Here is a 15417-nt window from a genome sequence, read left to right as displayed (position 1 = left end):
GCCAAAACCTACCTAGAAAAGTATATTCGTAGAAGGCCCTAAGTCAAAATTTATTGAAGCGAATTGAGTCCAACTCTAAGTGGGATACTTTCTTCCTCAATGGTTTGGAAATGATGACTTATTTAATTCCCTCAATCATTCAAGGTCAATTCTTTCTGCACCTAGTTCTTCTATGTAATTATCAGGTGAGTTATTTGAATTTTATGGTGCACCTATGCCATCTTGACAATCTGCATCCTAATAAAAAATATCACTGAGATTAAGTCAATGAGCAATACCCATAAATACACAGCTCTTGTTATTCTTTGCCAATTAAATTCAACCAATTCATATTTTTATGAAAACAACTTCATGAAATTCCATTTAAAGACAATTGGTCAACTGTAGAAATCATTTTTACTTTAATTTGAATTTTCCAACAATAAGTTATTTACCACCATGAAAATGTAGGCTACAGGTAACTAGAGAAAACTCACCCAATGAGGTAACATTTCACTGAAATGTCACCAAACCAAAAGGAAAACCTTTAGAATACAAGTAAAAATTCAGCCATTGCTATTTTTCCTTTGGTCACTCTTGCAGCTTATGCTGTCAGCAACTTGCTTTTTCTTGACATAATACAGACCTGAGTTTAATAAGCTGTGTTTGAAAATTTAAGACATTGGTGTTGATATCTAAATGATCACAAATCAACAGGAAAATGTTCCATGGACAATTATTAAATTGGACATGGAAATGAAGAGACTGAAAAACAGTCGGGTTATACTGGGCACCAGTATAGCCCACAACACCCTTTCTTGGTCCACGGGACATACAGAGAAAGAGACAGGCCAGGCAGAGACAACGCTGCCCGCAGACAGGAATCTGGGAGGGGTGGCAAACCTGGCTCCCCTTTTTCCTTCAGATGGTAAAGGAAGGGGTTTTTCCTTCTCTGGTCAATCAAAGAACAGGTCCCAGGAGAAATTACAGGGTGGGAGCCTAACTGTCATCCACCACGCTGTGAGATGCTGGGTGGGCCTTCCCCTCCCTGGCCTTCCTGTCCTCACCCCAAACACAGGAAGAGGCGGTTCTCAAAGTGTAGCACCCATGTCACCTGAGAACTTGTTAGAAATGCACATTCACAGGCCCCGCCCCTGTCTGGCAGAATCAGAAGCTCTTGGGATGGGCCCAGAAATCCATTTTAACAAGCACTCCAAGGGTTTCTCATACTGCTGAAGTTTGAGAACCACTGGCTAAAAATCACACTCATCCCAGGCCTTACCTCACCCCTGGTGACTTGATTAATGAGCTCCAGTCACCCTCCAAGGCTTCTCAACTCTCATTTACCTTTTTAAAATCCATGTATATATGTATTTCCCCTATAAGACATTAAATACTTTATAGAGGAGAAGTATACAATGGTCACCATGAGAAACAGAGAAAAAGAAAAATAAAGAGAGACACTATCTACATAGATTGGATGCGACCGCCCCAAGCTTTCATCAGGTCACAGTCTTCTTGGAATAATCCTGGTCAAGGAAGCTTGCCAGCCTCCTGGGGTCACATGACACAATTTGCAAATATATCCACGTGGACCTTGACAGATGAGTGACAGGCAGTGACACAAGAAATTGGTGTGTTGTGAGGGTTTTACTCTCTTAATCTTTGTAACAGATTCGGAATTGCGATGCATGTCTCGTGACATCATTTACGTATTGAACTTTATAGACTGTGTACAAACATGAAGCATGTGTGAACCCTTACATTATCTAAAAAAAGCCATGCATTTTATTTCCTTAATACATAGAAGTTGTTTTTTAATAATGTCTAAGCACTGAGAATCCACAGGAGAAATGTCCATGAAATGTACAAATGATCAAAAGGTAAAAACAAAATAAAATTCCACAAGGTCAAAGACAGAGAATACTGAAAAAAGTGAGGAATTGAAAATGAAAAAAAAACACAAAAAAGTAGGATAACACCAACTCAGAGAAGATGGAAATAGTGGGCAACTTGAAATTATGAAAGAGCACAGCATGACATGCATTTCATATATAAAAGTATTCATTTACCTTTCTGTGTATGTATATAAGCATATATCTTACATGCCATACAATATATTCATATATAACATGACATGAAACATTTTAACCACAAACACTGCAATACAAGACACGGAACATAGAAGGTAACACACTGTTCTCTGTGTGGAGCAGCGAGGACCCTGCTGGCCAGTTTTCATGTTCATTTTCAAATTAAATTGGCAGCATGCCTTTTTTTTTTTTTTTTTTTAGCTTACCTCACACATTTGTTTCCATGAAGATATGTTCCCTTCATGCTCACTACAAAGCTTGAGGAAACAGGTTTAAAAAAAATAGTCAACTGGTAGCTATATGTATTAGTTGTCTCATATGAAGCAAATAATATATAACTTTGGAACAGGACTCTTTGAAAGGACACACCCTTCGTGCAGCCAGCCACAGGGTTATCCCAATCTGCTCCCCAATGCCAAGGAAGACAGGCCTACATTGCCCAGGGGGGACTCCGGGCAGGGAGAGGGGGGTACCTCAAGGACAAGCTCAGCTATTATGCACCACAGTGATGACCAAGGGCACATGCAGAAACATGCACCTTTTGGAAAGAACAAAGGATAGTTGATCTTTCTTCTGAAACATTGTTATAAAGGTAAGTGAGATAAGAGAAATGTTCAGGGGGAAATCACGTGCCATAAATTTACCCAAAACATAGTCCTGGGGACAGGAGTTCCTGCTGTTAATAAAATAAAAATGAATTGAATCATCATTTACCAAATTCAAGACCCTTCAACTTCCAACTCTGATGCTTGCCAGTAGAAAATAGCCTATATAATGTCTCTTTCCTGAACAAATATCCTTATCATCTAAGTCAAATTAAGTATGCTTTAAAAAGAAGTTTGATTATTACCATTTGCAGGTATGAAGAGTCCATGTAAATTTGCTCATATTTTACATTTTATACAAGGAACTGCCTCTGAGCCTGAGGAAAACTGTTGCTCTATTGTATCTATTAGAAAGGCAGTGTTCTTTTAATAATAGTGAGTTAATTTTCTCTTGTATGAATTCCCCTTTTGTATCTGCAGATGGGATTACAGAATTGTGAATGTGGTTTTTAATTAAAACTGAACACTGGAAATAAAAATGGCTTTGAAGACTAGTATTCAAAACAAAGCTTTGAGTTAAGGGAAAATAGAGTCTACAGATTTCCTCCCCTTTTAAAGCCAAAGCATTTCCTTACTCAATAAAAATGACAACAACTGGAATATACATCCTGGCTTTGGAACAAAGTGCCTACAAGTTAAGAAGTTATAACTCATGAACTGATGCACATTCCCCTGACTTTTCATATTTCTTAATAAGTCTTCTCTTTTAGTGGAATAAATACGAACAAAAGCTATATTGATTAATACGAAATGCTAGCAGCCCTGGGCCACGGGTAGAATTCACAGGTGTGGTAAAAGCAGAACTGCCAACAGGAATGCGGCTGTTAGAGCATTTCATTCAAAATCACATCTTATTTCTTGTTACACTGACCCCACATACAATCTGTACAACGCTGCCGACCACAAGCTCTCCCATCTCCTCCCCAAAGCACTTAAATCAAGACTAGGGTTGAAGACATCAGAGGTCAAACTTTCTGTCATGCTCCAGAAAAGGGAAAATGGGCCACAAGTCAAAGTAAAGATTGGATCAGAAGAAGAAAATGACTTTTTTGTTCTATCTGTATTTCATTTGGTTTGTTTGTTTCTGGTCGTTTTGGCTTCACAGGAAAAAAGATAGAAATGTGCACCACGAAAGGGGGCAGGTTAATGGAAAATGTGATTCTACAACCAAAGTAACTTACTACTGGACCCCTACTGATTCTATTGGAGTGAACAAATTATATACAAATGAAAAGAATATTTAAATAAAAAAATCCTTAAAATGGGTCAGTGGGGGAGGGAACAGTCATGGCTAGAAATCCTTAAAGCAAAACAGAAATATGGAAACCATATGGAGCAGCAAAGAAAGAAGTTATTTTTATTTCTCATGTTAAAGCTAAAAAGCTTTGCCTTGTAAATGCTGTTACAATAGGACTTTGGAATTTAACAAAGATTTCAAAGCACTTAATATGTTCAGTGGTTTTCATTTAACATTTTGCAACAACACATTTAATACTCATACCAGGATTTTTATTGCCATTTTTCTCTGCAATGAATACATGATTCTTTCATAAAGTTTATGCTCAACTGAGGAGAGTCTAAGAAAAAAAATCCATAATCATTAACATGGATTTTCGCTTCACTGGCAACTGACTTCAAGCTATTATTGAATTGTCAATAATACCTGAGTTGAGGTACCATGAATCTTCCTTCAAATCAACAACAGCTAAGCTTAGTGTAGAAAAGGGGCCGCCCTCGGTGGTCAAGAAGTGATCATAACTTCACCAATGTGACACAGTTCCTCGTTTGCTTACACTAGATTCAGTGGGTCTTGTTTTCAGGGCCGGAGTTGTAATGAGGAGTGCCACCTCCTGCCGATCAGTGGGCGCCCAGGGTTAATGCCATCCTGGCCCGGTGTCCTAGGGGGACTTGAACTCGACACGCTGACCAGCTGCAGCCATGAGGATAGAGGAAACCCAAGTCCCCTCTACACTTCAAACTCCACCGACCCCAGAAATAAAATGAAAACTCTATCCTCATTAAATGCTGTCAGCACATGTCTCTGGGAATCTGGACAAAAAGAAATGGATTTGGTTCCAGGACTAATTTTAACACCTCTTCTCTTGTATGAAGGGTCAGAAACCAACAATTTAAAAACCATGAAGCTGGAAAGAACAAAAGTAAGATGTTCGAATTTACATTTTCATCCCTTCTGGTGTTGAAATCCCTTCCCTTCTGTTCTCATGATTGAGTTCTTAGCACTCTGGAATGTGTAGATTAATCTTTGCCGCCTTTGTAACTAAAGGAATCGGCTGACCATTTGCCAACATGCACCACCAGTGAGCCACAAAACAACAGGAGGTGGTTTGCAGAGGGCCAGGGACAGGCACAAGGAAAAGCCACATAAAGGGACAAGTGATCAAGAATGCTGCCGGCAGGCTAGGAAGCTTCCCCCAAGTGACTTTAAAGCTGCCCCCTCATGGAGAAGAGGGGTCCCAGAAGGAAAGATGCCGAGTGCTTCGGCTCATGGAACATTGCAAACAAAGCTGAGAGGCAAGAAAATGCTAGAAACAGAGCTCAGAGCCAACCCAGAGACCACATCGATGGATGACCATCGGGCAGTAAACCAGGGCCAAAGGAGTCACCTGGCGAGATGGACACACTTAGACAAGAGGAGCCCAAGGCATCTGTCCCTCCCACCCTGAGAGGCTGGGACTGCAGCTAGACCCACGATGGGAGCTTCCTAATGTCCAGTACCCCTTATCGATCCAACTGCTTCTCCTTTTCAATTCCAACAGAAATGGCACATACGTCACCAACAATCAAGATGACCGCCTGTTTAGAGAAAAGCAGCTTTTACGGGGTCTCATTATTTCTTTGTTCCTGTAGAAGAAATAAGCTTTGTTGCACACGAACGAACATTTTATATAAAATGACCTTCTGCCTGCAAGCTGCAAAGATTTCTTCTGCTGTAAAAATGGCAAACATTTCACAGTGGATTATAAAAGCTAATCTATAACGTTCCCGGAGAAAGCAGGTAATGGGACAACAGAGAAAACACATATTGTGTGTACCTGGGGCGCATTCCCCATCCCCCACGACACCCCTCCTGTCTCAGTCCGATTGTGTAAGCCCACACCAACCTTTTACAAGATAAAAGACACCCAGTGTGTACATCTGAAGATTCGATCACAATCAATAACAAATTATCTTTGTTGCCACAGGAGATGCCTGTTACCAATTTGAGCCTGATTAAATTAATGCCTGTTATCCACATGAATGGCCAATTTCCAAACCAAAGCCACCTCATTCTGCTGCTAAGGAGGCCTGCGCAAAGTGCAATATTTGCAAAGTTATTGAAGATGGAAACGGCCAACTTTGCTCCGGGGAGCTGCCCAAGGGCCAAGGCAGCTGGAGAGAAGGTAGGGCGAGGACACCACTTTATATCATAGCTCAAGGAATTTTTCCAAATGATCCAGCATTTTAAAGAATGGTCTTCTGCTTATGTAGCCCTTCTGGGAATGGTCTAGAACTGTTGATCAAAGTCAAGGCTACTTAACCATAGAACTTGAAAAGTCCCCTCTGGACTCTTCAGTTTCTCATGGTAACTGAGCTATTTCCTCTGTGGGCAATAGCACCACCATTCACCTCCTGAGGGGGTGGTCGAGGATCAATGGGACCGTGTGGGTTTAAAGATGAACGTTTGTATTCCACAATGAAAGGAAATCACCTGTCACTGAAGGCTCTGGTGGCAGTGAACAGAGTTCTGTTCCAGCCCTCACTACTCCTTTCCAGGGCTTACCCAGAGGTCTGAAACAGCACCCACGGCCGCAGAGCCCTGAAGGTTCTGCCCAGCCAGCTGAGGAAAATGCGAACAGCTGCGTAAGATGGGATGGAGCGCAGCGACGTTAGCAAGGTGGTGGGTCCCCGTGAGAGAGTCCACGCGGTAGAGCGTCTGTTCCCGGATGTAGGAGCACTTCTCTCGCTTCCATTCAGTGTAACACGTATTTGTTAAGAACCTACTGAGGACCCAGAATGGCACCAAGAACTGAGTGAGACACCAAGAAATGGATGACTTAGTCTTGGCCCTCAAGAAGCTCTGGGTCTGTTCAGTATTACCAGTCCAGGGGCAGGAAAATGGGGCTCAGAGCCCAGGGACAAGGGTTTGAATCCAGGCTGTCCTGCTCTGGGAACTGGCTGCTTGATTCTGCTGAAATCCTGAGACTTGGTTTTCTCATCTGACGAACTGAAATAATATCCCCTATATTTTCTCTATATTTCATACTCTATATTTCAGCATATAAAGTGGTTGAGAACATAGATACAAAACATTTTAAGGATTCTACACAAGTGCAAGAAATTATTTAGATGAGGTAAGGGAAGACACCAGATTTTCAGGCACAACACAGCTTGATGGAACAAGGGGACCTCACGGAGTCTGTGTCCCCCATGGTGGCCCTCGGCGGGGGAACTGGAACAGCTCAAGCTCACAGCTACAGGGAGGTTAAGTGAAAGTGAATCTGCTGCCAAGGGAAGGGCCCCAGACCTTGTGTTCTCCAACACAGGTGCTGCGCCTGTCCCCCGAGGACCCGTTTTCAGAAAACACCAGTCTTTTTCTCAGCTTCAGCAGTGCCATCTCTGATCAGCGAGGCTGAAAATGGAATGAGCAAGGGCCTTCACTGAAAGTTTGACTGATGTCCTCAGCATGGCACAGGCACAGTGAGTCAGCTGTTTGCCAAAGCAAGCTCCTTTGACAGAGGGCACCTGCAGGACACAGCACAGGACGGCGAATGGGCAGGCTGCTCCAGCCCCTGGCCCTGACCATGGCCGGAAAAGGAAAATTCCCTTTCTCCTGGAAAGTGGAGCATGCAGAAGAACTTCCATGTGCATTCAGATAACCCACACAAGATGGATTTTTATATAAACCTGATGCAGGGGAAAAGGCTATGTCACCTCCCTTTTGACCCTTCTATCCACCCACCCACCCATCCATGCATCCATCCAAGTGTTTACAGGCGACTTCAGTCGGGGGCTGAGGGGGAGCAGACCATGTTGGTCCAGAGAGCAGACTGTGGGGCTGGGCAGCCTGGCGTTGGGTCCTGGCTCTGGCTACATCAGAGAGCACCCTGGGCGGCAGTCTCAGCACCTAGCGAATGTCCACTGATGCTAGCTCGCATCATTGATGATGATGACGATGAAGCACGTGAGAGGAGCTATCAGGGACTCAGACCGAAGAGCTGACAGGCACATTCACAGTCCAGTCGGGGAGAAGCACGTGGTTGGGCAGTGCGGGGTGGGCTGTGACAACAGGACCACACGAGGTGATGACAGCAGACAGTTACCGGGTCTCACACCTCCTACCCTAGTGCAAAGTTGCCCCCAAGTGCTTTAGCCAGCTGACCCAGTCACTCCTCACAACCTCCTCTAAAGGAAACCCAGGTACCATCCCAACATCACTCGCGGGGACACCAAAGAGCGGAGAGGTTAAAGCGTCTGCAAGCTCAGCGCAGGGAGCAGGGAACGCTCAGGGCGCGGGCACCAGTGGGAAGGCTCATGAATGGCAGGACAGGGATCCTGAAGGAGAGGACGGACATCGGGGCTCCCCCGTAGGAGCTGAGCACATCGGCAGGGCCGCAGAGGGTTTGGGATGGGCGGGGAACAGGGGGACGAGGTGCAAAACGGCGGGCAGCGGGTTCAGGCGAGCAAGGGCGACAGCAGGCTTAGGAATACTGTGTCCCGTGCACCTGGGCGTGAAAGCGGTGTGATCCATTCCGAACCTGAAGTCGCCTTTACCTTAATCTGGCAGCCATGTTGGAAAAACAAATGCAAAGGGAATAACTGGGAACAGAGAGCCTGCAGCAGAGAAACTGCTCGCTTTAATGCCGCTTATTGCAATACCGTATCTACCAGTGAGTCCCACGGGCTCTTCCTGCAAAACATGCCCCACACTCGCCACTTCTTATCATCACCTCTCCGTGACAATCCCACCAACCCCACTGCCATCTCCCCCCCAGACACACAGTCTATACACAGGCACCTTGAAGGGTGATTCTGATGGCACCGACCCCTATCGAAATGCCCTGATGGCTTCCCATCAATCACAGCCTGGCCCCCAGCACCTCCCTCTTCCTCGCTGGCCCCAGACCCCCACAGACTTGCCTCTGTCACCTGTCCTGTCCTCTGGGCTGAGGCTGTCACCCCCCATCACCGTTCCTTCTGCGGGTCCCATGACCCCTCCTCGGAGCACCATCCCCACCTCCTACGGAACGGTGACGCGCTCCATGCATAAGAAGCACTGAGCGCAGGGCCAGTGCTCAACATCAGCTGCTGCACAAACCCAATATCTAGGTTTGGCTGGGGACATAAAGCCTAAAAGACGATGGCTCCCTCCCCTGAAATCCAGACAGTCTAGGGAGGGAAAGAGACCACCAGGCAACCACAATTCAGGGTGACAATAGCTCCAGCAGGAGGAGGTGAGAGACACTACGGACGCCTGTGGGGAGATGAACTAGACCAGCTTACAGGGCACAAGGGGCTTCTTATCCACATCACACCAAGAGGACAAGAGCCGACCCAGAAAACAGAGGAAGGACCATCCAGGATGAGCAGACTGCCTGTGCAAAGGTCCTGAGGGAAAGGCGAACGCAGCACATTCAGGCAATCGCAAGTGGTTCAGTGTATGAGGTTTGTAGGGGCAGGACTGCACGGGGGTGCGGGACAGCACGGAAGGAGGCTGCAGAGTCTCACACAGCTACTGTTACTGAAGCTATCTAGATCTTTTAAACTATCAGAAGGTACAAGGAAATAAAGAGAAAAGTTATAGAGAAGGTGTGCTGACACTATGAACTTGGGCAGCAAGTTCCCTGAACTTCACATCCAAAGTTCTTCCGACTATGGAGGGAACTTTAAATTCCCTATATTACACCCCTCCTTATTTGGAATACCCAGAGGGTTTTTGGCTTCTCTGTTCAAGCCTGACGAGGTGAACCACAGGGTGACTGTGTAAGAACCAGTTCGGAGCAGAGGCACGGGCCGAGTGCACACAGCAGAAACGTGGGAGGAAGGGATGTTTGGGGAAATAAATCCAGACTCCTCTAATCAAAACAAAAAGGAAGGAAGGAAGGAAGAAATGGACTTGTGCCAGGGCAGGAGGGGCACTGAGGGAGGCAGGCTTGGAGATAAGAGCAGCTCAGAGTAACAAGCCAGTCCTGAGCTCTGTCCTGGACGCCCAGCTCAGGGTGGCCAGCATTCTTTCCATGGCCCAGAGAGCCACTGGGCCCAGACCTCTCACTCAAAGGGCCTTAAACAAGACTTCCTTTACTGTCTCCTAAGGAGATGACAGGTACAATTACAGAGAAACTGTAGCCCTGGAAAGAGAGGTTAAATGTGAGCCTTTAGACCATGCAGCCTATGTGTATTATATCCTTTCTTCCTTGGGAAGAGCTCACTTACATTCTATAGGTGCTCTTTGTTAAAAAGCAGTAATATGTTAAACGTAAATATTAAAAATAGACCACAATTTTGAACTATGTTTTGTCATCTCTTCATTTCATAGCATTCTGGGAGCCTTGGGGAAAAATAAAAGGCCTGGGTCACTCTTAAAAGCATTCTGGGTAATAGAACAAAGCTGGTTTCCCTTCCTAAGGCAAAGTCGACCTTACGTGTGAAGCTTAATCCAAATGAAATCAAGACAGAATGATGAAAGATAAGACTGCTCCTATGACCTTGGTCCCCAAATATTTTACACCCCATTGCTTCACTGCCCTCAGAAGAGGCCTCCCTCCAACCACGTAGAAATAGAATCCTGAAGCCAGTGCTCTGAACCTGGCCCCGTACCACCAAGAACATGACAGCGTCCACTCAAAATGCAGGTGGCGAGGGAACCGACCTGCTGGCACGCTGCTGTGCACACGAGCTTTGGAGCCCGTGGGAGCTGAGCACATGGGGCAGGTTCTGTAGAAAGTACGTGTGCCTTAAACCCACTTTTTGTTAGTTTTCCCATCTATCTCATCTTCCTCTTGCATTCAAGGAATGGTATTTTCACCCTCCAGAACCAGACCTAAGATTTCCAAATTCCCAAGGATGAGAAGCTGGCTTAAAGGATAAGCAGGCTCTCCCTTTTTTAATGCCCAGGTAATGAACTGAAATTGCATATAAGGTTGGAATTTTTATGGGAAGTTCTTCATTTATGTTCTCAACTTCAACCCTCTATTCTGTCAACCCTTAATTATAACTTTATTTCAAAATGACAGTAAAATAAGCAGATACAGGATACATGCTAACAGTAAAAATCTAAGGATTTCTTTTCTTAATGAAGAAAGACAGAGCTAATAAAGGACTAAATCCATTTTATATAAAAGTAAACTAATACCCAAAACTGGAATTCCCTCCAGGGTCTGTGCGATGCCTCATGTGGACACCACGCCTGCTCTGGATATTATCACACAAGCCCTGCACTTTGGAAACTTGCAGCTTCCCAGTGTCTTACAGGACCAGGCAAAACAGAGTCTTCATTTCAGCACAGCACGAGGGCATGCCCCGCTCCCCTTTCTGCTGCCCTGTCCCCTTCTTTGACTTAAGTAGACCCACAGAGAAGTAGTCAGTACCACCCTATAAAACTTCTACTTTGTGAGTCAAAAGTGACTGAGTATTAGCAATTCCATATATAGTCTGAGCAAATCCGTAAAATACATTTGGAGGTTAATGCTTTTTAAATTCCGATAAAATTCCAAAGGAGCTCAATGATTTGAAGCAAGGCCAGAGTTCCAGAAAGATGCTGAAGGCCCTTCTCTGGGCCAGGAACAGTACACACGTTTATGCAGTTAAGCTTTATGATAGCCCCTGGGGAGCTGTCACACACACACACACACACACACACACACACACACACACACACACACACACACACACACTCACTCACTCACTCTCTCTCTCTCTCTCTCTCTCTCTCTCTGTGTCTCTCTCTCTGCACAGATGGGAGACAGTCTCAGAGGGTGAAGCCACCACAAAGTGACCCAGCAAGTGAGTTATTGGGTTAACACCGGCTCCACGACACTCCACTTGGTTAGACTGTTAAGAAGACTCAGACCATGCACGCCAATGTGGACGTCCATCACAGCAACACAGGCCCTTGGAAACATGGCCACTGGCAGCTGCCTCAACTGGTCCTTAAGCAAAGACACTTAAATTTAGCAAGTACATAAACAGGTGCCATGATGTCTTGACTGAGGCCTGACTCATGCATATTATACTGTGAGACCCTGTGTCAAGAGAGGGGTGCAAGATACGGACTGGAGGAAATCATACAGACACATCAGTCACGTCCTATCAGAAAGCGTGCCTGCCGTCTGTCTATCTGATGCGGGAAAAACAGACTGATGTTCTGGTCACATCTTTCTTGCTGTCCCAGAAGCATGGGAGAAAATCTGTCTCTGAAGAGCATCTGAAGGCTGACCGTCTAATGCCTCTGAGCACAGAGCCATCTCCCCCCTTCTGGGCCTGCAGACAGCTTACAGAACTTCCTGTCCGCGCCATCATGCAGGAGGAGGCCAGACAAGAGTCAAGACCAGACATTCTGTTTTGGGCGCACTGGTAGCCTTACGTCGTCTGTTATAGGTAGCTCACCAGCAGAGTCCTTTAGGGCAAGTTTGCTCCGTCCCCATGGGGGGCCAAGCAGAATCGGCTCCGTAGCGGCAGGACACAGAGCAGAAAAGACGCCGCAGCAGCCAGCGGCTGCTCGTCCCGCTGCACCGCTCACTGCCTGTGAGGGGCTCCTCAGTCAATCAACAGTCAGGACCCCAGAGAATATCTGGAGGAAGTGCATTCTGAGAAGAAGAACAGCCCCAGAGGGCTGGGGCACTGCCCCATAACCAAATACTGATATTTTTGTAGTGAGACATCTGATCATTCACATTAAGTAGAACAAATAAGTGTGATAGATCACACAGATCCGCATGTCAGCTCAATTTTTTCTACCAAATGAGTTATGAACACATTTTCAATTTTCAGAGCTTTCTGGATTTCAAGATTACAGTATGGGATTATGAATCTACTCAGACTTGAGAAAAAAAATTAGGTTAACAGAAATTCCTCAATTTTATGTTTGTTAGTCACAAAGTTTTCCCAGCCCTTTGACTCAGCTACCACTTGGGCCAGCAAATCACATAACTCGATGAGTAAGCACAGACCAAATACATGGAAATGGGGAGAGAGAGCTGCCAGAAGTGACGAATATGTGATGTGCATCCATCACCACATTAGGGTGATACTGGTACAATCTGGTAATCTCCTAAAATCATTGAATGGTGCACTTAGAATAAGTGAATTGTACTGGATGTAAATTATACCTCAATAAAGTTTTTAAAAAATATCAATGTGAGAAGCTCAGAAATGCGAATGAATGCACTAGCTTGCAAATGTAGCAGTCCTCTTATGTATAATGCTATTTTCCCATAGTAAAAGTGTTCTAGTCATGTGACGTGATACAGCAGCTACTTTGGAAAACAATCTGGCAGTTCCTTGAAAGGTTAAAAACAGACTTAGCATATGACCCAGTAATTTAGTCCTAGGTTTATACTAAGAAAAATTAAAAACCACGTCCACACAAAAGCTTACATATAAATGTTCATAGCTGTGCTATTCACAATAGCCAATAAATGGAAAAAAAACCAATATCCATCAGCTGATGAAAGGGTGAACAAAATGAGGTAGTTGCATGCAGTGGAATATTACTCAGCAATAAAAAGAAAGGCAGTGCTGATACATCCTGCAACATGGACAGAGCTTGGAAACAAGGGGTGAAGGGAAAGAAGTCAGCCACAAAAGACCACGTAATGTATGAGTCCATGTATAGGAAATGCTCCAGAAAAAAAAATTCACAGAAACAGAAAGCAGAGTAGTGGATGCTGGGGGCTGGGAAGAGCAGTGATACTGTCAAATGATGGCTATAGGTATTAGGTTTCTTTTTGGGGTGATGAAGGTGCCCTAAAATTGATTGTGGTGTTGGTTGTAGAACTGTAAATATACTAAAAACCACTGAACTGTACACTTTAAATGGGTAGAATGTATGGTATGTGAATTGTATTTCAATAAAAATGTCACCAGAAAAAGTGGTTTGAGTAAATCAGGATGGAAGTAAATATGTATGGTTGCCCAATGTTCCTCAAAGCATACAATGATTCCTTGGGGTCTGCCAGCTTAGGGAGCATGTCTTGTCCCTGCACAGTGGGACTTGGTGACTGCCAATCACCATCAACACAGGGACAGTTTTGACACTGGGCAAATCTGTGGGGATATTTAAATCCCCTTTAAAGATTTACTTATTTGGTTCTTAGCATCATTTCTGTACTTTTAGCAAAACAACCTATTTTGCATTTAATAGCTTAAACTGCTGTCATTTGCAATAACTGTGAAAAGAAATACTAAATAAATATTGAGATAAAAGTAAGTTAAGTATATTAAAATGATCCTTACAAGCATGTGATATTGTGAACATTCGACCATTGGAGTCTAAGAATTGTAAGTGATGGCATCTAGCAGAATTCTAGCTCATTCTAGAGCTAATATACAAATAGCACTAATTAAACATTTTCTTGCTTCTTGGGAAAGTAAACACCAAATGGAGGAAAAGATCATAGATTAGCAACAACATTTTGGAAGACTTGTAATCATTTATTAGCTTATTTATATCCTATCTCATTCCAAAAAGATTTTCCCATTGCTTGTATGCTACATCAAGAAAACAAACAAAAAACCTCTATTAAATTAATTAAGAGCAACTGATCTTAAGGGACATAAAAACAATTTAGTCAACAAATATTTACTAAGCATCTGATATGTACAAAGAATATGGCTGGGCACTGAGGGAGCTACAGAATAACTATGACAGTCTCTGCCCCTTAGGAAGTGGCAGTCACATCTAATAATAAATATCTATCCCTCATGCCATTTGCCAGATTTCAAATAAGGGGTCCAGTTAATATGATGTTAAGAGTTGAATGAGTGATCGCTTCCCACTACCAAGACTAGGAAGGTAGGCGAGGTGGGTTTTGAACTAACTTTAAAGGTTCCCACGACTTTGGCAGGTGCAGAGGAAAGAAGGTGGGCATCCTGTGTGGGAAAGGCCATGGTGCCCTCCAGAAACAGAGGGCAAGAGCCTGGCCTGTCAGCAGACCAGCAGGACTCCATCCTAAACGAGTGCAAAGAGGTGCTAGAGGGAAAGTGATCAGAGCGGTGAGGGGCCAGGGGCCACTGGAGGTGGTGGCTGGACAAAGGGAAAGAAAGCACGAGAAGCATGACGGCTAGGCTTGGCCCGCTGGCGGCACCCAAGCGCTGTGTGCGGTGCCATCCGCCCTGCGGGTGGGGCCCCGGGACAGCCATGGTTCCCTGTTGCTGTCAAGTCCAGTCACACCCACCGAGGCAAGGAGCCCAGTCCTTTCCTGTGCTACTATTTAAAAAAGAAAAAGGTTTTTGTCATTAAATTATTTTACAGGTTTTTTAAAAGAATACTGCTCCTTCGTAAAGTCTTAGGCCTGTGGGTGGGGTGAGAGGAAAGACACCCCTTTCAGTGACGAATTATAGCCCTTAGCTACTGACGTACATACACATATCTGTGATTATTCCTATGATACTAATTAAACTTTTGTTATTTGGGGAGAATATAAGCAGGGTAATTAACACAGCAAGAAAGATAGGCTGTAAGGGAGCCACACCGCCAAATACTAGCTTGCTTCAGGACACATAGGTTGATTATTAAGCTGATT

At 44.5% G+C, this 15417-nt stretch overlaps 1 protein-coding gene across 7 annotated transcripts in view; it reads right to left on the bottom strand.

Annotated features, from left to right (window-relative positions):
* The window catches only part of CACNA2D3 (calcium voltage-gated channel auxiliary subunit alpha2delta 3), a 699185-nt gene that overhangs the window by 481287 nt on the left and 202481 nt on the right, over nt 1-15417 (bottom strand). The window lies entirely within an intron of this gene.

The sequence above is a fragment of the Manis javanica genome, chromosome 3, assembly GCF_040802235.1.
Source record: "Manis javanica isolate MJ-LG chromosome 3, MJ_LKY, whole genome shotgun sequence".
NCBI classification, from domain to species: Eukaryota; Metazoa; Chordata; class Mammalia; order Pholidota; family Manidae; genus Manis; species Manis javanica.
The sequence above is the reverse complement of the archived record's forward strand: the minus strand, read 5'-3'. Positions and strand labels throughout refer to the sequence as shown.